The sequence below is a fragment of the Dasypus novemcinctus genome, chromosome 11, assembly GCF_030445035.2.
Source record: "Dasypus novemcinctus isolate mDasNov1 chromosome 11, mDasNov1.1.hap2, whole genome shotgun sequence".
NCBI lineage: Eukaryota > Metazoa > Chordata > Mammalia > Cingulata > Dasypodidae > Dasypus > Dasypus novemcinctus.
This window is the reverse complement of record NC_080683.1, coordinates 8,624,516-8,647,689: the sequence shown is the minus strand read 5'-3', so window position 1 is coordinate 8,647,689 and position 23,174 is coordinate 8,624,516.

The following is a 23,174-nucleotide window of genomic DNA, read 5'->3' as shown; positions in this document are numbered from 1 at the left end:
GCGGCCGTCGACGTCCTTCACCACGTGGCTTTGCGAGCAGAGAGGGCTTCCCAGGGGAAGCCGCCCCAGCAGCGAGACGTGTGGTCTCCACGCCACACTCGCCGGGCTTCCTAACTGTTGGGTTGAGAAACATGGCATCTGTGTGCCCGAGAAATCCGAGCCAGGCGGCTGCCTCTGAACGGGCTGCTTTCCGTGCTGGCCGGGGGAAACAGCTGCCTAACACTTGGCTGTTTACACACTAAAAAAAGAAATTCCATGGTGACCAGTTGCCTCAAGCTGGCTCCCAGTGGGAGGCGGTAGTTTAAAAGTAATCCCTGATGACACCAAACCTCCTTCACCAGCCCTCAGTAAATATGAAAAAGAAAACAAGGGAGAAACTCGAGCAGGAGACGCCTGAGTCAACAGAGCAAATGGCCGCCGGGCCTTCGCAGGGCGACGGAAGCTGGAGTCCCGTCTTGAGGGCGCCCCCGTCAGCACCCCCCCAGCTGCCCGTCCAGCCTCTGCCTGCACCCCCCCCAGGAGGGGCCCTCCCCCCTTCCTGAGAAAGCCCACCCCACTCCTCCTCCCGCGGGCCGGGGGCTGGGCGAGGACACGATAATGGCCTTCAAGAGTGGCGTTACGACGGATACATGGTGTCATAGCCTACAGAATCGTGGGGGGCAGAGTGTGAACCCTAACGTGAGCCACGGCCCGCGGCAGCAGCCATGCTTCAGTACGCGCTCATCAGCTTCAGCAAAAGCACCACGATAACCCCAGAGGAGGAGCTTGTCAGTGGAGGAAAGGAGGGGGGCTATGGAATCCTCTATAGTTTTTATATAGCATTTACGTAATCTGAAGCTTCTTTAAAAATTTTTTAAAAAATTAATAAAATAAAATTTTAAAAGAGTGGCTGCGAAAACTGGGCTTTGTGCAGGCCGTTGGCATAGCGTGAGCGCGGGCTTTCTCCACGCACGGCGCACGCGCAGGAGCCGCCCCCGGGCCTTCCTCTGAGGCGTCACACGCCCGGTCCTCTTTTGCCCCTCACGCGGAGCCGGAGAGGCAGCCATTTTACACATGAAGAGACTGAGGCTCCGAGGGGTTGACTTTCCTGCCCGCACACCTGCACAGCAGCTCCGCCCCGCCCGGGGTCCCTGCTCCAGCCCGGGGTCCCTGCTCCAGCCCGGGGTCCCTGCTCCAGCCTGGGGTCCCCGAGTTCGGTGGGACCCTATGCCCGTGAGCCTTTGGGGATCGGGCTTCCGCCCTCGGGCTCGTCCGCCGGGCCTGTGCCTCCCGATGCTGTTATCTGGTGACCTTTGTGTTCTGGCCCGCTGGACCCAGAAGGGCTGGGTGATAAGGAGGACACTGCCCAGGTTTATAGTTTCCCCACAGCCACTCTGGCGACACCTGAGCCCGCCACTTCCCCTTTCCCCTCCACACGCCCTCGCGCGGCGTCCACAGGCTCGCGCACTGTCCCAGCCACGCGGCACCCTCTCAACACACACACCCAACGGCGCGTTCCCATCCGGGCACGCGTCCGCCCGCACACCTGGCTCTCCTCGCCGTGCCCCCAAGCGCGGGGTTAAACCCTCCCGCCCGGCTGCGGGGTCTTCCTCCACGCACCTTCCCCGCCCCGCCGCCCCCCAGACCCGCCCTCGGGGCCGGGCGCGGCCTCGGCCTGTCGCCGCCGGGCGCGGGGCCTGCGGCGGCCACACCGCCCCCTGGTGGCCGGAGCGCCGAGCAGCCCGTGCCGGGCCCGCGCGCCGCCGGGGTGGGGGCCGCCGGGGTGGGGGCCGCCGGGGGGTAGGGGGGCCGCAGCCCCTCTCAGCGGGCCCCTGGGCACGCGGGCCCCCCGCCCGGCTCGGCTCCCCGGCGGGGCCTCCGGGGCCCCCGAGGGCTCGCGGGCGCGCGCCGGGCCGGCAGGGGGCGGGCGCCGGGGTCAGCCCCCCAGGCGCGGGGCCGCCGGCCTCCCCGGAACCCTGCGGTGCGCGGGGCCAGCCCGCCCGCGGGGGACCGCGACGAGAGCTAGCCTCGGGCTGCCCCGCTCCCGCGCACGGCCTCGGTGGCTCTGCGCCCTCCACCTCGCGGCCCCCCACCCGGGGTCCCCCTTCTCCGCCCCGCGCCGCCACCTTGCCTCCCGGGGCCGCGTTCCAGAGGGAGTTCGTCCAGCCTCTTTTTATTCCGTTTTATTTCGGCCCTGGCCCGCGGAGGGAGGGGTCAGCCCTCCCGCAGGTGGCGCCGCCCTGTCACCGTGGGGGCCACCGAGGCCGTGGGTTCCTGGAGGCCCCTTTCTCCCACTGCTCGCGCCCACCGCCCTGCAGGGTCCTCTGCGCGTGGAGCTGATGTGTGGAAGGGCAAGCTGTAGGGACCTCCTCTCCCTCAGCCCGGCTTCAAGCTCCCTCTGCGCTGCGCGCACGCCCCTAAGCGCCCAGGACGCTGCAAGGTCCCGAGTCACTGTCGTCCTTGTAAGCGGCTGAGCGTGTCTCATGGCTTGAAGGCAGGGCTCACGGCTCGCACGTGTTGGAGGGTGGCCGGGCCCTTGGAGTTCGTTGGCGCTCTGCATGAATACTTAAGGAACTGGTGGCACCCTGGCCATGAGTTTCGTTTCCAGAAACATCAGCGCAGGATTGCGGTCGTGGGGGCCCCTGACTGGGTACGGGTGTCCCAAGGCCCGGGTCCCCAGGACACCCAGGCCCCGGGGTCGTCGCCTGTTAACAGCAGGTTACACTTAGGGCTTTCGAAGGTCCCGTCCACGTTGAGAGGTCGGCGGCTCTCAGAGGGCTGGCGCCCAGAGGGTGTTCATCTAATACGGGGGTCTCCACCTTTTTTGTTCCGAGGATCCCTTTGCCAGTCAGGAGAAATGAATCCTACTGTCATTTATTTGTTGCCTACATTCATAAGTGAAGGAAATGCTGGATTTCAGTTACAGGTCTGAGAACCTAAAGATAAGTTGATTTTTTTTCCATTTCAAGCTCACGGACCGCGGAAGTCTTAAGGGTTAAGGGTTAAGAACCCCTGATCTAATGGGTTCTTACTGACACCTCATCTGAGGCCAGACTGTCTGGGTTCCAATCCCAGCTCCCTCACTTGCTGCTGTGGTATCCTGGGAAAGTCTCTCAACCTCTCTGTGCCTCTCTTTCCTAAAATGGGGACGGTAATAGCACCTATTCTCTGTGGGTTACCATGAAGATTAAATGACTTCATACAGATGGACAGGGCCTGGCACCTACCAAGTGCTCATTAGAGGCTATTGTTTGGGTTTGTTTGTTTTTTTTGGTTTCCACTTAAACCCTACAAGAGGCTTCTGAAGTGGGATAATTAGTTCCCTTTTACAGATGAGAAGATCAAGGCCCCGGGAGCCAAGTAACTCGCCCAGATTTGCATGACAGTGTTTCAGGAGCCAAATCAGGCCCCCAGACCTGCGGCCTGTGCTCTTTCCACCAGGGCCCCCGGGCCTGCCGCCCCGCTGCCTGGAGACCTGATCCGCAGGGCGGCAGGGAACCGGGTGCTGCGGGGGACGCTCTTGGTCCCGGGGCCTTCGGTCCTCGTCAGCGTCCTTCTAGAGCACGGAGCCTTGTCACCCACCGGCCCTTACGGAGAAAGAACTCTCCCCTCCATGGTTTCGTGGGCACCCAGGGTCCCCCTGCAGCCTCTAAACCCGTGACACACACACGTAGCCGCGGAGTGCTGGGAAGAGCACTCCCGGGGCAGGTCCTGGGTTCCAGTCCTGCTGCGGCCTCCGCGCCTGTGCTCTGCGAGCGCCCTGCTTTATTCTTGTCTCCACGTCTGTAAGGGGCGGGGGGGGGAGGGGGGGTGAAGATTGCGTAAAGATCAGGCAAATCCAATCCCAGTCCAGTGCCGGCCCTCGCTTGATTCCTGTATGGCTTGGAGCCGCCTTGGCTGAATTGCCACCAGCTGTATGCATTTACCATTTTTCCTTTCTCTTCCAGGACCATGACCTGCCGTCCGTGTGAATAAACAGCCTTGGTTTTTTGTTTTTTCCGGAGTCGCAGAATCCTAGAATCTGAGTTGCTGGCAAGGACCCCAGAAACTGTCTGGTGTGGCAAACGCTTCTCTTATCGAGGGCCAGCTCTGCCAGAAGCAGGGGTCGAAGCTGCGTCACAGGTCAGCCGGAGGGACGCAGCGTCCATTCGGTCCAGGGACACGGCATGGAGCGGGGACAGGCCACCCTGCCAGGCAGGTGCCTCCCCTAGTCCTGCTGCCCCCTTCAGCAGATGGGGAAACTAAGTCAACGGAGGTCTCTTCTTTCGCTTGCTCTTGAGAGTCACCAGGAGACCTGACCTGCCGTGGGCACGCTCGGTTGGCGCAGGAGTGGGGAGGATGTGCCCGCAGGGCCGGCCGGGCAGGGCCCTCACGGGGCTCATGCACCCAGGTCAGGCTCTCCGCCCAATCTCACCTCTTCCTGCCATTCTTTAGGATGATTCTAGCAGTCGATGTACCGAGCCTGCGTCCAGCCCACATTCTCTGACCTCTCCCGCCTCGAAACATAATCCTACCATGGCAGGGTGCTTTAGCCACGGAAGGAATCCCATTTCTGTTTCTCTTTTGCAAAACGGTGGAAAGATTTGCTGAGAATCCCAGGACCGCAGCTGGAAAACAGGATACTGACAAAAAGCCGGGAGGAAAGTAAAAACAGACCAACGGGCAGCACTTGAGGCGAGGGAAGGGCCCAGGGTGATGACACTTCGATGCCACCGGCCGGGGCGCCCCAGGGCTGCGCTGACCCGCCGGGCTAGGGGGCCTGAAATCCCCCAACCTGACCAGGCTGTTTTCCCCTCGGCCCTCAGGGCCCTCGGCCGGGCCAGGCCGCAGGACAGGAGTTTGTCTTTGGGGGGAGTGGGCACCACCTCGCAGCGGGCACCTGGCATGGGCACAGGCTCCCAGGACACGCGGGCATCTCGGGGGCGGAGCGTGGGCTCGGCCCCTGAGGTCCTGGCCAGCCAGTGCTGAGCTGGGACTCAGAAGCGGCGCACGTCTCGCCGGGCTCAGGCCCCCGTTTTCTCCGTGACCTTGGGGAAGTCACTTCCTCTTTCTGGAGTTTGGTTCCCTTATTTGCCAAGTGGGGCCGTGATATCACCTCTACCACCACCCAAGCACAAGTGAAGAGACTGCCCAGCCCAAGGGCACAGACCTCTTTTTTAAAAGCAGGGTGCAGAAAAACTACTTATGAAAACCTATTTTCACCTAAAGCTAGTAAGTCTTTTTTCCCTCTTTTGTTTATCCATGTTCTCATAATTTTCCCATCAGGGATCATGGATTATCTTTGAATTAAAAATAATTAGGGGGAAACGGACTTGGCCCAGTGGTTAGGGCGTCCGTCTACCACATGGGAGGTCCGCGGTTCAAACCCCAGGCCTCCTTGACCCGTGTGGAGCTGGCCCACAGGCAGTGCTGATGCGCGCAAGGAGTGTCGTGCCACGCAGGGGTGTCCCCCGCATAGGGGAGCCCCACGCGCAAGGAGTGTGCCCGTGAGGAGAGCCGCCCAGCGCGAAAGAAAGTGCAGCCTGCCCAGGAATGGTGCCGCCCACACTTCCCGTGCGCTGACGACAACAGAAGCGGACAAAGAAACAAGACATAGCAAATAGACACAGAGAACAGACAACCGGGGGAGGGGGAGAATTAAATAAGTAAATAAAATAAATCTTAAAAAAATATATATTAAAAAAAATAATTAGGGAAGTGGATATGGCTCAAGCGATTGAGCTCCTGCCTACCGCATGGGGGGCTGGGTTCAGTTCCCAACCTCCTAAAGAAGATGAGCAGGACAGAGGGCTGATGCGATGGGCTGGAGTGGCGAGCTGATGCATTGAGGGACATAAGGAGGGAAACATAATGAGGACACAACAAAGCAGGGAGCAGAGGTGGCTCAAGAAATCAGGCGCCTCCCTCCCACGTTGTAGGTCCCAGGTTCAGTTCCTGGTGCCTCCTAAAAGGAAGACGAGCACACACCAAAGAGACACAGCAAGTGCAAACAACAAGGGGCTGGGGAGAAATGAATAAATAAAATAAATCTGTGAAAAAAATAATAAAAATGAGTAATTAAAGGGGGTGGAGTGGAACTTACCCTGTCTAGGAAAGAACTTGGCACCCTTAGGGCCTCCCCGTGCCAGGTGCAGTGGCTGCTGCTTTACACACCTGACCTCACTCCTTGTCCCAACAAGCCTGGAAGGGAAGCTGTGTGGCTCCCTAACAGCTGACGAGACAGGTTTCTGGAGAAGTCGAGGCCTTCCCCATAACAAAAGCATGCCAAGAATTGCCAGGAGGGGGTACATAAATGTGCAGTACCATTAAGGTCAGAACTCCAACTCTGTGGAAAGCAGAACCTTCTACCTCTCTCTTTTTTTAAAGATTTATTATTTATTTATTTCTTTCTCCTTCTCCCTTCCCCCGCCCGAGTTGTCTGCTCTCTGTGCCCATTCGCTGTGTATTCTTCTGTGACAGCTTCTATCCTTATCAGCAGCACCAGGAATCTGTATTTCTTTTTGTTGTGTCATCTTGTTGATGTCAGCTCTCCATGTGTGCACGCCATTCTTAGGCAGGCTGCACTCTCTTTTCGCGCTGGGCGGCTCTCCTTACGGGGTGCACTCCTTGCACGGGGGACACCCCTGTGTGGCACGGCACTCCTTGAGCGCATCAGCACTGCGCGTGGGCCAGCTCTTCCCACAGGTCAAGGGGGCCCGGGGTTTGAACCACAGACCTCCCATGTGGTAGGCGGGCGCCCCATCCATTGGGCCAAGTCCACTTCCCCCTTCTACCTCTCTTGAAACACTACCGCAGAGTCTCTGAGAAACGCCTTCTCTATCAGAGTGGTCCTCCAGGAACCTGCTTCCGGATGCCTCTTCCAGGTTCCTTAAGATCAAGTTAATTTATTATTAAATAATTGCATTGTGTCCAGCCAGAAAGATTTCACTGTATGAACTTACTTTTTTATTAGAGAAGTTGTGTGTTTACAGAAAAATCATGCATAAAATACAGGGTTCCCAACTACTACCTGTGTTAGTCAGCTCAAAGGGGCACTGATGCAAAGTACCAGGAATCTGTTGGCTTTTATAAAAGGTGTTTATTTGGGGTAAAAGCTTACAGTTACAAGGCCCTAAAGCGCTCACCTCAAGGCTGCTTTCTCACCAACGTCAGCAGCCGCGTGTTCAAGAAGACGGCTGCCGGTCTGTGCGCGGGTCCAGCCTTCCTCCAGCTCTAGGCTGGCATGGGGGCTGCAGGATCAGAGTTCCCTCCTCTTCCGTGTCATGACCAAGTTCTCTCTTCCTGTGTCTCTTCTTCTGTGTATCTGCTCAAGTGAGTGCCCATTTATATCAGTCCACCAAGGGGGCAGAACGTAACCTGAGTGACACCCTACTGATGTGGTGGAATCAGAGCCCTAATCTTAACATAATTTAATCAAAGAATCTCAGCTGAGTCTAATACAATCAAAGGGGCTCATACACAGAGGAACAGACCAGTTTACAAACAAACTTTCTTTTTGGAATTCATAAATCTCAAACTGCCACACACCCTATTATTAGCACCTGGCATTGGTGTGGTATATTTGCTGCAATTCATGAGAGCACGTTTTTATAACTATACTATTAACTACAGTCCATGGTTTAACTTAGAGTTCACTGTTCGTGTTGTGTGATTCCTTGGATTTAAAAAAAATGTTACTCCAGTAGCATATATACAATCTAACATTTCCCCTTTTCTTAAAAAATATTTATTTTTTATTTTTTATTTCTCTCCCCTTCTCCCCACTCCCCTCCCCCAGTTGTCTGCTCTCTCTGTCCATTCGCTGTGTGTGTTCTTCTGTGACCGCTTCTATCCTTATCAGCGACACCTGGAATCTGTGTTTCTTTTTGTTGCGTCAACTTGTTGTGTCAGCTCTCCGTGTGTGCGGCGCCATTCCTGGGCAGGCCGCACTTTCTTTCACGCTGGGCGGCTCTCCTTATGGGGCGCACTCCTTGAGCATGGAGCTCCCCTACGCGGGGACACCCCTGCGTGGGGGCACTCCTTGCATGCATCAGCACTGCACATGGGCCAGCTCCACATGGGTCAAGGAGGCCCAGGGTTTGAACCATGGTCCTCCCATGTGGTAGACGGATGCCCTAACCACTGGGCCAAGTCCGCTTCCCCATTTCCCCTTTTAACCACATTCAAATATAGAATTCAGTGCTACTAATTATGTTCACATTTGAGCTGCCATTATAACTGTCCTTACAAAAACTTTTTCCTTCATTCCAAATAGAAACTGTACATTTCCCCCCTCCCCCTGCCCTGCTGTGTTTGCTGTCTATATCCATTCACGGTGTGATCTTCTATATCTATTTCTCTTTTTTGTCTTCTCATCTCACTTTTTCTCCTCTAGGGTTCACCAGGATTTGATCCTGGAGACCTCTGATGTGGAGAGAGATTCCCTGTCACCTGCACCACCTCAATTCCTGGTTTCTGCTGCACTTCACCTTGACTCTCCCCTTCTCTCTTTTGTTGAGTCATCATTTTGCTGCAGGACTCACTTGCTTGGGCACTGGCCCACCGCACAGATACACTTTCTCTTCTTCTTTTTCACCAGGCAGCCCCAGGGATCAAACCCAGGTCCTCCCATATGGTAGGTGGGAGCCCTATCACTTGAGCCACATCCGTTTCCCAGAAGCTCTGTACATTTTAAGCCTTAACTCCCTGTTCCCTAACCACTCCCCATCCCCTGGTAACCTATATTCTAGATTCTGCTGTGAGTTTATTCTAATTTTTTTGTTGTTATTGTTAAACTTTTTATTAGCGAAGTTGTGGGTTTACACATAACTTCATGTGTAAAATACAGGATCCCCTTACATCACACTAACACCACCTTGTGTTGTTATGGAACATTTGTTACAATTGAACCTTGCATTGTCATGGAACGTTTGTTACAACTGATAGCACTTTGTTGTAATTGTACTATTTTTTAATAGTAGTTACTTTATTGCAATTGAAAGATTGTTAAAATAATCCAAAGATTGTTAAAATAATCCATAGTTTACATTAGGTGTATTTTCCCCATGAACCACCCTATTATTAACACCTTGTATCAGTGTCATACATTTGTTATAATTCATGAAAGAAGATTCTTTTTTTTTTTTAAAGATTTATTTATTTATTTCTCTTCCCTTCCCCCGCCCCCCCAGTTGTCTGTTCTCTGTGTCTATTTACTGCATCTTCTTTGTCTGCTTCTGTTGTTGTCAGTGGCACGGGAATCTGTGTTTCTTTTTGTTGCGTCATCTTTTTGCGTCAGCCCTCCGTGTGTGTGGTGCCATTCCTTGGGCAGGCTGCAGTTTCTTTCGCGCTGGGCGGCTCTCCTTACAGGGTGCACTCCTTGCGTGGGGCTCCCCTATGCGGGGACACCCCTGTGTGCCAGGGCACTCCTTGCGCGCATCAGCACCGTGCGTGGGCCAGCTCCACACGGGTCAAGGAGGCCCGGGGTTTGAACCGTGGACCTCCCATGTGGCAGACAGATGCCCTAACCACTGGGCCAAAGTCCACCGCCAGAAGATTCTTATACTTGTACTACTAACCATAGTTCATTGTCTACAATAGGGTTTACTGTGTTATACAGTCCTATGTTTTATCTTTTAGTTTTATTTTAGTAACATATACCACCAAAAGTTTCCCTTTTTAACCACATTCACAAATACAATCCAGTGCTGTTAATTAGAGACTATAATGTGTTACCATCACCAACATTCATTTACAAACTTTTATAATCAACCCGAATAAAAATTCTGTACAAATTAAGCATCAAGTCCTCATTCTCTAACCCCAACCCATCCCCTGCTAACCTGTATTCTAGATTTTAACTCTGAGTTTGCTTATTACAACTAGTTCATATCAGTGAAATCACATAGTATTTGTCCTTTTGTGTCTGATTTCACCAAACATTATGTCCTCCAGTTCATCCACGTTGTCGCATGCATCAGGACTTCTTTCCTTTTTGCAGCTGAATAATATTCCATTGTGTGTATATATTAAGTTTTGTTTATCCAGTCATCAGTCGATGAACATTTGAGTTGTTTCCATCTTTAGCAATTGTGAATAATGCCGCAATGAACACTGGTGTGCAGATATCTGTTCGAGTGCCTGCTTTCAATTCTTTTGGAGATATACCTAGAAGTGGGATTGCCAGATCATTTGGTAATTCTATCTCAGCTTTCTGAGGAACTGCCAAACTCTCCTCCACTGAGGGAAGGCCCGACAGTGCAGCCGTCCAAGTCTTGAGATTTGCGCTACAAGACACGGGACTATGAGTAAACTCTAGCCCCACATGTCCTTGAGTAAACTCAGGGATGGTCTTCAAAGCGCTGAGTCACGGGGCCAGGACAGTGCGCATGCGCCGCGCCGCCATTTCATCTCCTTCTGCCATTTTGTCTAGTAAATCTATAGTTACCATATACAGACATATTGCTGTCCCAACCAATCAGATAATGCTTCCGCGTTCACCCTCTATAACTCTCGTCCACCACCCTCTCCCCGGACTCGCTCGCAGATCGCACATAAGCCCGTGTGCCCTGGCTCCCCCGCTTCTGCCAATAAAGCTGTCTACTTCTCCTGGCCAGTGGCTTGCGTGAGTGTGTAGCGCGGTCCCCCTTCGCTGACTAGCAGCCCCGGCCAGCAGTCCCCTGCGCACGGCTGGTGAGGTGCGTCAACAGCCCTCGGCTCGTGAAGGCAGTGGGAGGAAGGCTCCCAGCAGCCACCGCGGCGGCCGTGGCAGAGAACGCGAAACCAACATCCGAGCGGGCGGTGCGACTCGCCGCCGGCACTCCACAGTCGTTGCACCATTTTATATTCCCACCGGCAATAAATGGGAGTTTCTGTCTCTCCACATCCTCTCCAACACTTATAATTTTCCATTTTTTAAAATAGTAGCCCTTCTAGGGGGTGTGGAAAGGTATCTCATGGTGGTTTTGCATTTCCCTGTTGGCTAATGATGTTGAGCATCTTTTCATGTGCTTTTTAGCCATTTGTCTGTCTTCTTTGGAGAGAGATCTATTTAAGTTTTTTGCCCATTTTTAAATTGGGTTATCTTTTTTATATTGAACCCCTTCTTTATATATTTCTTTATATATTCTAGGTATTAAATCCTTATGGGGGAAAAAAAGGAAAAAAAAAACCTCTTATGGGATATGTGGATTCCAAATATTTTCTCCCCTCATTGTGTAGGTTGTCATTTTGCTTTCATGTAAAATCCTCTGATGCACTGAACTTTTCATGTTGGTGAGCTCCCATTTATCTATTTTTTCTTTTGTTGCTTGTGCTTTGTGTGTAAAGTCTAAGGAACTATTGCCTAACACAAGGTCCTGGAGATGCTTCCCTCCATTTTCTTCTGGGAGTGTTGTAGCTCTGGCTCTTATATTTAGGTTTTGATCCATTTTGAGCTGATTTTTGTATATGGTGTGGTGTGGGGCTGGCCTTCATTCTTTTGCATATGGAGCTTTAGTTTACCAGTCACACTTGTTGAAGGGACTACTCTTTCCCAATCGAATGGTCTTTGCCCTCTTTTCAAAAATCAGTTGCCCATAAAAGTGAGGGTTGGTTTCCAAACTCTCAGTTCAGTTCCACTGGTCTTCTATGCCTGTCCTTGTTGCCAGTACCATGTGTTTTGTTTTTGTTTTTGTTTTCATAGTCTACCCATTTTATTTTTTTAAACACATCAATTTTACTGATACATAGTAATAAAGCATAAAATTCATCTGAAGTACACAATGATATTTGGTATAATCACATGGTTGTATGTTCATCAAGTCAATCATTATTAGAGCATTTTCATTATTTCAATAATAATAAACAAAAAAAAAATAAACAAGAAAATTCCTCACCTCTCAATCTATTTCCCCTGCTGTACATAGCCACTATTTCTGGCTATACTTTCACAATTATTTGTTTATTAAGCAGTTTTATTGAGATATGTTCACATAGCATAGATCTATGCAACGTGTATAACCAATGGCTTTTAGTGTAATCACAGTGTTGCACATTCACCATCTCAAGGCTTTTATAACAAATTCATTACTCCAAAAAGGAAGGCTCCCTTAGCTTTCCTTCCTCAGCCCTACTGGAGGACATTATGTTGCGTGAAGCAAGCCAGACACAAAAGGACAAGTACTGTCTGATTGCCCTATTATGAATGAAATGTACTATGTGAGCTTTGAATATGGGTAAAAATTTTTCTTTGGAACTGAACAAATGTAGGCTAATACTCCAAAATGTTAATCTCAGGGGGAAAAAAACAATTTTATACTAAGCGAAGGAGACCAGACTCAGAGTACTACATATTGTATGACTCCATTTATAGAAAAAGTAAATATAAATCAATTTGTAAAGATGGAATGAGATTAGTGGTTACGTAGGGCCGAGCACGTACCGTGTGGTTTCGATCCCGGTGGCTCTGTAGTAAGCGCTAAGGTCGGGAAGTGTGAGTCCTCCAACTCTGATCTACTTTTTCAGGATGGCTTTGGCTAATCAGAGCATTACCTTACACAAGGTAAACCTGACCTTACCCTTCCATAAAAATTTGATGATTGGCTTTTCCATTTCTGCAAAAAGGTTGTTTGATTTTGGATTGCGATTGCATTGAATCTGTAATCACTTTTGTTAGAACTCACATCTAAATGATAGTCTTCCAATCCAGGAACACAAACTATCCTTCCATTTATCTCGATCTACTTTCATTCCTTTTTGCAATGTTCTGTAATTTTCTGTGCGTATGTCCTTTATATTCTTGGTTAGATTTATTCCTAGATATTTGATTCTTCTAGTTGCATGCAAACTGAACTTTTTTCTTCATTATTTCTTCTTATTGTTCATTACTAGTTTACAGAAATTACTGATTTTTGGGTGTTGATCTTGTACGCTGTGACTTTGCTGAATTTATCTATTAGCCCTAGGAACTTTGTTGTGGATTTTTCAGGATTTTCTGTGTATAAAGTTATGCCCCTGCAAATATAGAAAGCTGTACTTCTTCTTTTCCAATTTGGATGCCTTTTTTTTTTTTCCTGCCTAATTGCTGTGCCTGGAACTTCCAGTACAATGTTGAATAACTTCTAGTACAGTGGTGACAGTGGGCATCCTTGTCTTGTGCCTGATCTTAAAGCAAAGCTTTCAGCCTTTCACCGGTAAGTACGATGCTGGCTTCAGGTTTTTCATATATGCCCTTGAGCACATTGAGGAGGTTTCCTCCAATTCCTAGTTTTCCAAGTGTTTTTATCAAGAAGGGGTGCCGGATTTTGTCAAATGTCTTTTCTGTGTCAATTGAGATGTCATGTGGTTTTCATCTTTCATTCTGTTAATGTGGTGTATGATATTAGTTGATTTTCTTCTGTTGAACCACCCTTGCACACCTGGGCCAAATCTCACTTGATTGTGGCATGTAATTCTTTTAATGTGCTGTTGGAGTCAGTTTGCTAGTATTTTATTCAGGATTTTTGCATCTATATTCATAAGAAATATTGGTCTGTAATTTTCTTTCTTTGTGGTATCTTCACCTGGCTTTGGTATGAGGGTGATGGTGGCTTCATAGAATGAATTAGGCAGTGTTTCTAACTCTTCAATTTTTTTGGAAAACTTTGTGCAGGATAGGTGTTAATTTTTCTCGAAATGTTTGGTAAAATGCCCCTGCGAAGCCCTTTGGTCCCGGGTTTTTCTTTGTTGGGAGAATTTCAATATCTTTACTAGTTATTGGTTTTTTTGAAATCTTCTATTTCTTCTTGAGTCAGTGAAGGTAGTTTTTGTGTTTCTAGCAATTTGTCTATTTCATCTAAGTTATCTAATTTGTTGGTGTACAGTTCTTTCTGGTATCCTTTTTTTAAAAAATTTCTTCCACCCCTCCCCCACTGTGCTCACTGTCTACTCTCTGTGTGTTTGTTGTGTGCTCATCTTCTTCTTAGGAGATACCGGGAACCGAATCTGGGATTCACTGTCTTGCTCATCTTCTTTTAGGAGGCACCAGGAACTGAACCCAGGACCTCCCATGTAGTAGGCAGGTGCTCGCTTGAGCCACATCTGCTTCTCCAAGGTATCCTCCTTTTACAGTCCTTTTTTTTTTCAAGGTTTATTTATTTCTCTCCCCTTCCCTCCCCCACCCTGGATGCCTGTTCTCTGTATCTATTGGCTGCGTCTTCTTTGTCCACTTCTGTTATTGTCAGCTGGCACAGGAATCTGTGTTTCTTTTGTTGCGTCATCTTGTTGTATCAGCTCTCCGTGTGTGTGGTGCCATTCCTGGGCAGGCTGCACTTTCTTTCACACTGGGCGGCTCTCCTTACGGGGCACACTCCTTGTGTATGGGGCTCCCCTACGCGGGGGACACCCCTGTGTGGCACGGCACTCCTTGCGTGCATCAGCACTGCGCATGGGCCAGCTCCACACGGGTCAAGGAGGCCCGGGGTTTGAACCGTGGACCTCCCGTGTGGTAGGTGGATGCCCTAACCACTGGGCCAGGTCCACTGCCTACAGTCCTTTTTATTTCAGTGAGGTCAGTAGTTATATCCACCTTTTCATTTCTGATTTTAGTTATTTTTGTCCTTTTTTTCTTCTTCAGTCTAGTTAAAAGTTTGTCAATTTTGCTGACTAAAGAGTCAACTTTGGTTTTGTCAATTCTATTGTTTTTTTAATCATTATTCTCTGTTTCATTTATCTCTGCTCTAATCTGTTATTTCCTTCCTTCTGCTTCTTTTGAGTTTAGTTTGCTCTTCTTTCTCTAGTCTTCCAGTTTTGAGGTTAGAGCTCTCATTTGAAATCTTTTTATTTTTCAATGTAAGCATTTAGAGTTATAATTTTCCCTCTTAGCACTGCCTTCACTGCATCTCACAAGTTTCAGTATGTTGTATTTTCATTTTCATTTGCCTCAAGATATTTTCTAATTTCCCTTGTGATTTCCTCTTTAACGCATTGGTTGTTTAACAGTACATTGTTTAATGTCCACATATTTGTGAATTTTCCATTTCTTCTTCTGTTATTGATTTCTAGCTTCATTCCATTGTGGTTGGAGAAAGTACATTGTGTGATTTCAATATTTTTTAATTTATATGGTCTATCATGGAGAATGATCCATGTACACTCCAAAAGAATGTGTATTGTTGTTAGATGAAGTATCCTATATATGTTAGATTTGGGTGATTTACAGTATCAGTCACTCTTGTATTTCCTTATTGCTTTTCTGTCTAGAAGCTCTATCCATTACTGAAAGTGGTATATTAAAGTTTCCTTCTATTAATGGAGAACTTCTATTTCTCCTTTCAAGTCTGTAAGTATTAGCTTCATATATTCTGGAGCTCTGTGGTTAGGTGGATATTGTTATGTCTTCTTATTTAATTGACCCCTTTATAGTTATACAATGATTCTCTTTGCTCCTTGTAACAGTTTTTTACTTAAAGTCTATTTTATCTGGTATTAGTATAGCTACCCCAGCTCTCTTTTGGTTAATACTTGCACGGTATATTTTTTTTCCCATTCGTTCACTTTCAACCTACTTATGTCTTTGAATTTAAGGTGAGCCTCTTTTGATTTGATACCAGCTTAATTTCAAGAGCATACACATACAATATTCCTGTATTCCTCTGCCACTGCTCTTTTTTTTAAAGACTTGTTTTATTTCTTTTTCTCCCCCTCCCTTGTCGTATGGGCTCATTTTGTCTGTTTGTTGTCTGCTTGTCTTCTTTAGGAGGCACCAGGAACTAAACCCAGGACCTCCCATGTGGTAGGTGGGAGCTCAATCACCTGAGCCACATCAGCTTCCCACCCCTCCTTTTTGTTGTGCTTATTACAAATGATATCTTTAAACATTCTATGCCCAAAACCATAGATTTACCATTACCTTTTTTTTTTAAGATTCATTTTTTATTTATTTCTCTTCCCTTCCCCTATCCCCCCAGTTGTCTGCTCTCTGTGTCCATTCACTGTGTGATCTTCTGTGTTTGCTTGTATTCTTGTCAGCAGCACCCGGAATCTGTGTTTCTTTTTGTTGTGTCATCTTGCTGCATCAGCTCTCCGTGTGTGCGGCGCCATTCCTGGGCAGGCTGTACTTTTGTCACACTGGGTGGTTCTCCCTACAGGGTGCACTCCTTGCATGTGGGGCTCCCCTATGCGGGAGCACCCCTGTGTAGCACAGTACTCCTTGCATGCATCAGCGCTATGTGTGGGCCAGCTCATCACAACATGGGTCAAGGAGGCCCAGGGTTTGAACCTTGGACCTCCCATGTGGTAGGCGGACACCCTAACCACTGGGCCAAATCTGCTTCCCTACCATTACTTTTTATGCATTTGAATTTTAGTACCTGTAGGAAGTAGGAAGTGAAGTTATAGATGAAAAAATACAAAACAATAGTATTGGCATTTATATTTACCCAGTTGGTTTCCTTTACTGCAGGTCTTTCTTGCTTTATGCTGCTCTGAACCACTGTCCAGTGTCCATTCCTTTCAGTCTGAAGAACTCCCTTTAGCACTCTTGTAGGGCAGGCCTAGTGGTGATGAACTCCCTCAGCTTTCATCTATCTGGGAAGATCTCAATCTCCCTTCATTTTTGAAAGTCGGTCTCTCCAGATATAAAATTCTTGGTTGGCAATTGTTTTCTTTCATCACTTTAAGTATTTTTCAACCCACTGCCTCCTTGCCTCCATGGTTTCTGGTGGGAAATAGGCATGTGGGGAGCAAATGTGACTGCTTCCCACACAGGAAGTTGGTTCCCGGTGCCTTCTAAGGAAAACAGAAACAAACAACAAGCAAAAACAAATGTAAAAACCAACTCGGAAAGCACATGTGGCTTAAGCAATTGGGCTCCTGTCTACCACATGGGAGGTCCAGGGTTTGATTCCTGGGGCCTTCCAGTGAAGGCGAGCCAGCCCACGCATTGAACTGGCCCACGCAGAAGTGCTGGCCCATGCACAGAGCTGGTGCAGCAAGATGATGTGACAAAAGGAGACACAGAAGAGAGACGCAGCAGACCAGGGAGCTGAGGTGGTGCAAGAGACTGCGTGCCTCTCTCCCACTGATCAGTTCCCAGTGCCACCTAAAGAGAAGACAAGCAGACACAGAACACACAGTGAATGGACACAGAGAGCAGATGGTGTGAGCAAAACAACAAGCGAGGGGAGAAATAAATAAATCTTAATAAAATAAACTCAGGGAAGTTGAAGTGGCTCAGTGATTGAACACTGGCTTCCCACATGCAAGATCCCAGGTTCATTCCCCAGCCCCTAAAATAAAAAAAGAAAGAAAGAAAGAAAAACAAATAGGCACTTAATCTAATTGGGTCTCCCTTGTACATTATATGCATACGATGTTGCTTTTTTCTTGCAGCTTTCTTTCCTTGCCCTTTTTATTCAACAGTTTGATCAGTATGTGATAGGGTGTATTTTTCTTCAAGTTTCTCCTGTTCGGTGCTCTTTGGAATTCTTGGATGTTAATATTCACATCTTTTGCTAAGTATCGAAAGTTTTCTGTCATTATTTGAATATTCGATCTGCTCCTTTCCTTCTTTCTTTTCCTTCCAAGACTCGCATAATGAGTATATGGGTATTCTTGATGCTGTCCCAGAGGTATCTTAGGTTATTTGCTTTCTATAATTTTTTTTCTTTTTACTTCTCAGCCTGCCTCCTTTCAATTGTCATGTCTTTGAGTTCACTGATTCTTTCTTTTGCCAGCTCCAATCTGCTGCTGAAACCCTTCTGGAAGTTTTTCATTTCAGTCATTGTGGTCTTCAACTCCAGTAGTTTGCTTGGTTGCTTTTAAAGTTTTCTCTTTGGAAGAGGACACGGCTCAACTGGTGGAACATCCATCTACCATACGGAAGGTCCAGGGTTCGACCCCCAGGGTCTCCTGACCCGTGTGGTAAACTGGCCCATGCGCAATGCTGCCCCACGTAGGGGAGCCCCATGTGCAAGGATTGTGCCCCGCAAGGAGAGCCACCAACGTTAAAAAACTGCAGCCCACCCAGGAGTGGCAGCACACACACAGAGAACTGACACTGCAAGATGATGCAACAGCAACAAAAAGAGACACAGTTTCCCAGTGCTGCCGGATAATGCAAGCAGATGCAGAAGAACACACAGTGAATGAACACAGAGAGCAGACAACGGGAGGGGGATGGGAAAGGGGAGAGAAAGAAATAAAACAATATCTTTAAAAAATAAAAATAAATAAATAAAAAATTTCTCTTTATCGAGATTCTCATATTGTTCGTTCATTGTTTTCCTGATAACCTTTGGTTACCTGTATTTTCCTTCATCTCCTTGAGCATAATGAAGATCTTTTTTTTTTTTAAAGAACTTCTTCCTTTCCCAGGCGTTCCACTGTGGGACTTAAAGCAAGTTGAGTCTTTGCCCCTGGCCCTCTACCTCCATTGTTTATTACACTGCTTTCCTTGTCTACAGCCGCTTTTGCCTGGAGGGCAGATTCTGGGAGAGAGGCATGCTGAGGAGGAGTTCCCACGTCAGTCTTTCCCAGCTTGTTCCCAGGAATAAGGTCAGGGACCACAGAGTGCCAGCAGCCTCCCAACTGCCCTGGGTGGGGAAGGAGAAATTAGGGAAGGGCCAGAAAGGGCGCCAGGAGCCTCTTCCAAGGCTGCCCAAAGCCTTTTTTTGACTCAGCCCCTCACCAGCAAATGCAGCCCCTCGACTGTCCTGGTCAGCTCTGGGGGCACGTACTGTCTTAAATCTCCCTGCCGCCTTTATCCCGGGTGGGTTGGAATCACGGCCACCCTCAGAGCCAGGACCCTGCGATCTGAAGTAGCTGATCAGAAGCAGTGATTTCAGTAAACCCAGAGGTGGATGGGAATTGTGGTTGATGGTACAGATGCAAGAGTGTCCTTCGTGAGCTAGAGCAAATGTATATCACTACTGCAGGGTGTTGGGAATGTGGAGAAGTATGGGAAAAACACAGCTGGAGTGCCCTATGGACTGTGGTTAGTAGTAATAATATAATAGTCATGCATCTACGCCAAAGATGTACTGCATTGATAATGGGGGAGTATGGAAAAACTGTGCCAAATGTATGCTAAGGGCCTGGTAATCATCTGGTGATATTATCTTATAGTCTCTCAGAAATGTTCCACTATGATGTGTTGATAGAGGGGTGTTGTATGGGAATTCTTCACATGTGCATGATTTTTTTTTGGTAAGTTTATAACATCTGTCATAAATATATATTTTAAAAAAATAATAGGGTGGGTTGGGGGAAAATATACCAAGTGTAAGATAAGGACTATGATTATATAGTAAGATTTTGACAATCTTCTTTCATAATTTATAACAACTGTCTCACTACAATGCAAGGTGTTGGTGGAGGGTTGATGTATGGGAACCCCGTATGATATTATGCATGTTTGCTTTGTAAGTTCGCAACTTTTACTATTAAAAAAAAAGCAGTGATCAGCAATCCGCCCACCTACCCCACCCAGCCCCCACTACCACCTGCCACGAGAGCGGGGGCTGGGTCATGGAAATTGTCACGTGGAGAGAGCAGTTTACTGGTATTTTCCGTAATTTACCAGCCTCTTCCTCCCACCCTCCCCCGATGCTGCCCATTGGTCTGCTGGACTCCACTGTTTGAAGAGAGTCGATGCAGAGGGTGGCTGCCTGCCTGAGGGCGTTCTCGTGCAGGGAATGAATCCTTCCCACTCCACCACCTCCCACATCCTCCTGAACTTACTTTTAAAGCATTTGTTTCTGTGTAAAAACTGTTTGCACGTTGTATCCTCCTTTATTCGGGAGCAACATAACTCATCCTCTAAACAAAAACCGCAGTTACGCTGCGCTGAGAAACACCCCTCAACAGTGATTCAATGTGGACACGTTTCTCAAAGAAGAAAAGAAGACCAAGTTCGTTTTTAAAAACCCCTGGCATCTGGGGGCAGATCTTTCAAAAGGCAAAGCCTGAGAAGTGGTGTTTTGAAATCCTGGGGGTGGGCAGCCCACCTGCCCTCCGGTGCCCCCAAGCCACCACCTGCTGCCAACACATGCAGGGCTAGCACAGGCCAGCCCCGGTCACGCCGCGCCCCGCGCTGCCGCCGCGCCCTGCTCCTGGGACACGGCTGATGGGGCAATGCTTCCAGCCGCCCAAAGGGATGGGGAAGAGACAAGTTCCTCTGAGACCTGGGAAACCTCCCAAAGGAGCCGATGCTGCTCTCACGCTCACACACGGCTGCCTGTTGCTCCAGCGCCCGGGGTCTAGCCGCAGCAAGGGGAGCGTTTAAAAAACCTAAAAGGGGCAGACAATTGAACCCCCATCACGACGGCCAAATGAGATGCTGCAGGGCTCTGTCCTCCCACACAAGCTTTGAACTGGCAAAAAAAAGTGAAAGGACTGCAGAAACTGAGTGAGCCCCAAGGAAGAAAAAGACCCTGAAAGGCAGTAGGAGCTCGCGGCGCCGGGGCTGACCCGTCCCCACCCCCTCCCCAGCTCAGCGAGAGGCCAGCCCCTCCGTTCCAGGGCGCACCCCTGGCCCCAGTTCGGGAGGGAACAGAGTAAGCTTCCTGCGCATCCTGGGAGCAGGTGTGCCTGGCGCAGCCTGCATGGTGGTGGCCTAAGGCACTCGCTGTCCCAGCAGGTGCCCGGAGTGTAGAGGGCGGCTCACCCCAACTCTCCCAGAGCGCCCGGGGGTCAGTCCGCTGCTGCCTGGGGCCGGGGATTCCTGGCCGTGGGACTTATTAACACAAGGCAGGGCCCGGACCTTGAGGAAACAGCTGACTCCGAGGGGACACCTGCACCCACGTAAACGGGAGAATTCCCAGGCCCACAGGGGCACCCCAGGACAAGAGGCCACAGGGGCACCCCAGGACAAGGTTGCAATGGCTCAGGCCAAGTAGATGATGAAGACATTCGAAACCACCAGTGAGGAGAACCAGACCTGGGACATGCCAAAGATTTCAGGGGGAAAAAAAGTGCTCTTAAATATGCTCAAAGAGCTTGAGGAGACCATAGAGAACTAAAGGAAATCAGGAATACAAGAGACAAGCACAGAAAGGATATCAATAGAGGCCTGGAAGTCGTGAGAAGAAACCAAACAGAACTGAAGGCTACGGTAGCAGAAATTTAAAATTCCCCAGAGGAGTTCGACAGCAGACGGGAGCGAGCAGAAGAATCGGTAAACTGGAAGGTGAGATCATGGAAATCATCCAGTCTGAGGCACAGAAAGGAAAGAAGAAAAGTGAACAGAGTCTGAGGAGCCTGTGGGATACCATCAAATGTTGAGTCCAAGAAGGAGAGCAAGAGAAAGAGGCAGAGAAAATATTCAAACAACTAATAGCAGAAAACATTCCAAATTTAATAAAAGAGCCAAGATGCTCAACAAAATCCAAACAGGATACACCCAAAAAGACCCACAAAACACCATGTTATAATCAAACTGTCAAATACCAAAGATAGAGAGGATTCTAAAAGCCACAAGAGAGAAGCTACATACCACATCCAAGGGAGCCTCAGTAAGATTATGTGCTGATTTCTCATGGGAAACCACAGAAGCAAACAGGCAATGGGAAGACCGTATTTGAAGTGCTAAAAGCAAAAACTTGCCAGCCAAGAATTCTGTATCTGTCAAAACTGACTTTTAAAAATGAGGGAGCGATTAAGACATTCCCAAATAAACAAGGGACTTCGTCATCACTAGACCTGTCCTACCAGAAATGCTAAAGGGAGTGCTCCAGGTTGGAAGGAAAGGACACTAGACAATAGAGTGGAGCCATATGAAGAAATAAAGATCCTTAGTAAAGATGACATGGGTAAATAGAACTACCAGGACTATTGTATCTTTTTATTGGTAACTCCTCTTGTTACTTCCTAGGGGATCTGAAAGGCAAATGCACAAAATGTAACAAAAAAACAATGATTTTGAACTCATAATGTTTAACTATGTAATTTTTTGACATCAAGATGGTGGAATGGAGGGCTATGGGAACATAGTTTGTGTATACTATTGAAGTGCAGTTGGTATCAAAGCAAACAAAATTGTTACAGATTTGAATTTAACCCCCACAGTAATCACAGAGGAAACATCAGAGACTATGCAAATTCATAGAAGCAGAAAGTAGAGTACAGGTTGGGGGAAGGAGCAGGGACAATGGGGAATTAATGCAAAATGAGTGCAGGGTTTCTGTTTGTGGTGAAGGGATGGTGGTGGGCTACTGTGACATGAATGGGATTAATTCCACTGAACAGTGTGCTTGGAGGGGTCGGGATGGGAAGATTTGTTGCATGCATGCTTCCACAATTAAAAGAAAAAGAAGAGAAACTAAAGAGGTAATGACAATTAAAGGCAGTACATGACACTGGCAGGGATCGACAAATGGCAGAGGAAAGGCTCAAAAGGAAATTATTGCAACCTAAGAAAAAATTGGAAGATAGAATGTAAGCTGTGTATCAATGTTACATTTCTTGAACGTGATCATTACTCTTAGGGGATTATGTAAGTGAATATCCTTGTTTGTAGGACATGTACATGAAAGTACCATGTGTTCAAGGATTAGGATGTATGCAACCTGTTCTCAAATGTTCAGAACATAGGAAGGAAGGGGGGGAGTGAGGAAGGGAGGAAGGAAGGAAGGAAGGAGAGGAGAAATGGCAAAAATGGCAAAATGTAAAAAATGGTGGACCCGGGTCTCTGGGAAAGAGGTTATGTTTGGAGTTCTCTGAATGGGGTTTGCACTATTTCGCAATGGGCCTGTAAGTTTCAAATTATTTCAAAATTGTTTAAAAAAAAAAGAGCAGAGACTCTAGAGAGAGCCTCTGGGGCTGGCACCAACTCATCTGCTGGCTGAGTCAGACGCGCACTGGAGCCTGGAGCCATGCACTGTTTGCCATCCGTCTGAGGCTTTATCTGCCGGGAGGTGGGCAAGAGGCCAGGGCCCTCTCAGGGGAGGGGTTAAAGAGCCCGGCGGTGGCACATGTCACATCTGGTCTGTGAGCAGGGACAACTGGCCCAGGAGGCGGGCGGCCGAGAGCCAGGAGATTGCCCCAGCTGGACTCTGCGTCTAAGCGGGTCCCTCCACCTGCCTGGGCCTCAGGCTGGAGGGCGAGGGCGCGGGCAGCAGCAGCTCTCCCCACGCCCGCAGGAGGCTCGGGACATCCGGCTGCACTCAAAACAGGGAGGGAGGGAGGAAGGTGGGTGGGTAGTTCAATGATTTTTTTTAAAGGTTGTTTTTTTCTTTTAATATAAAGCATATTCCTTCCTA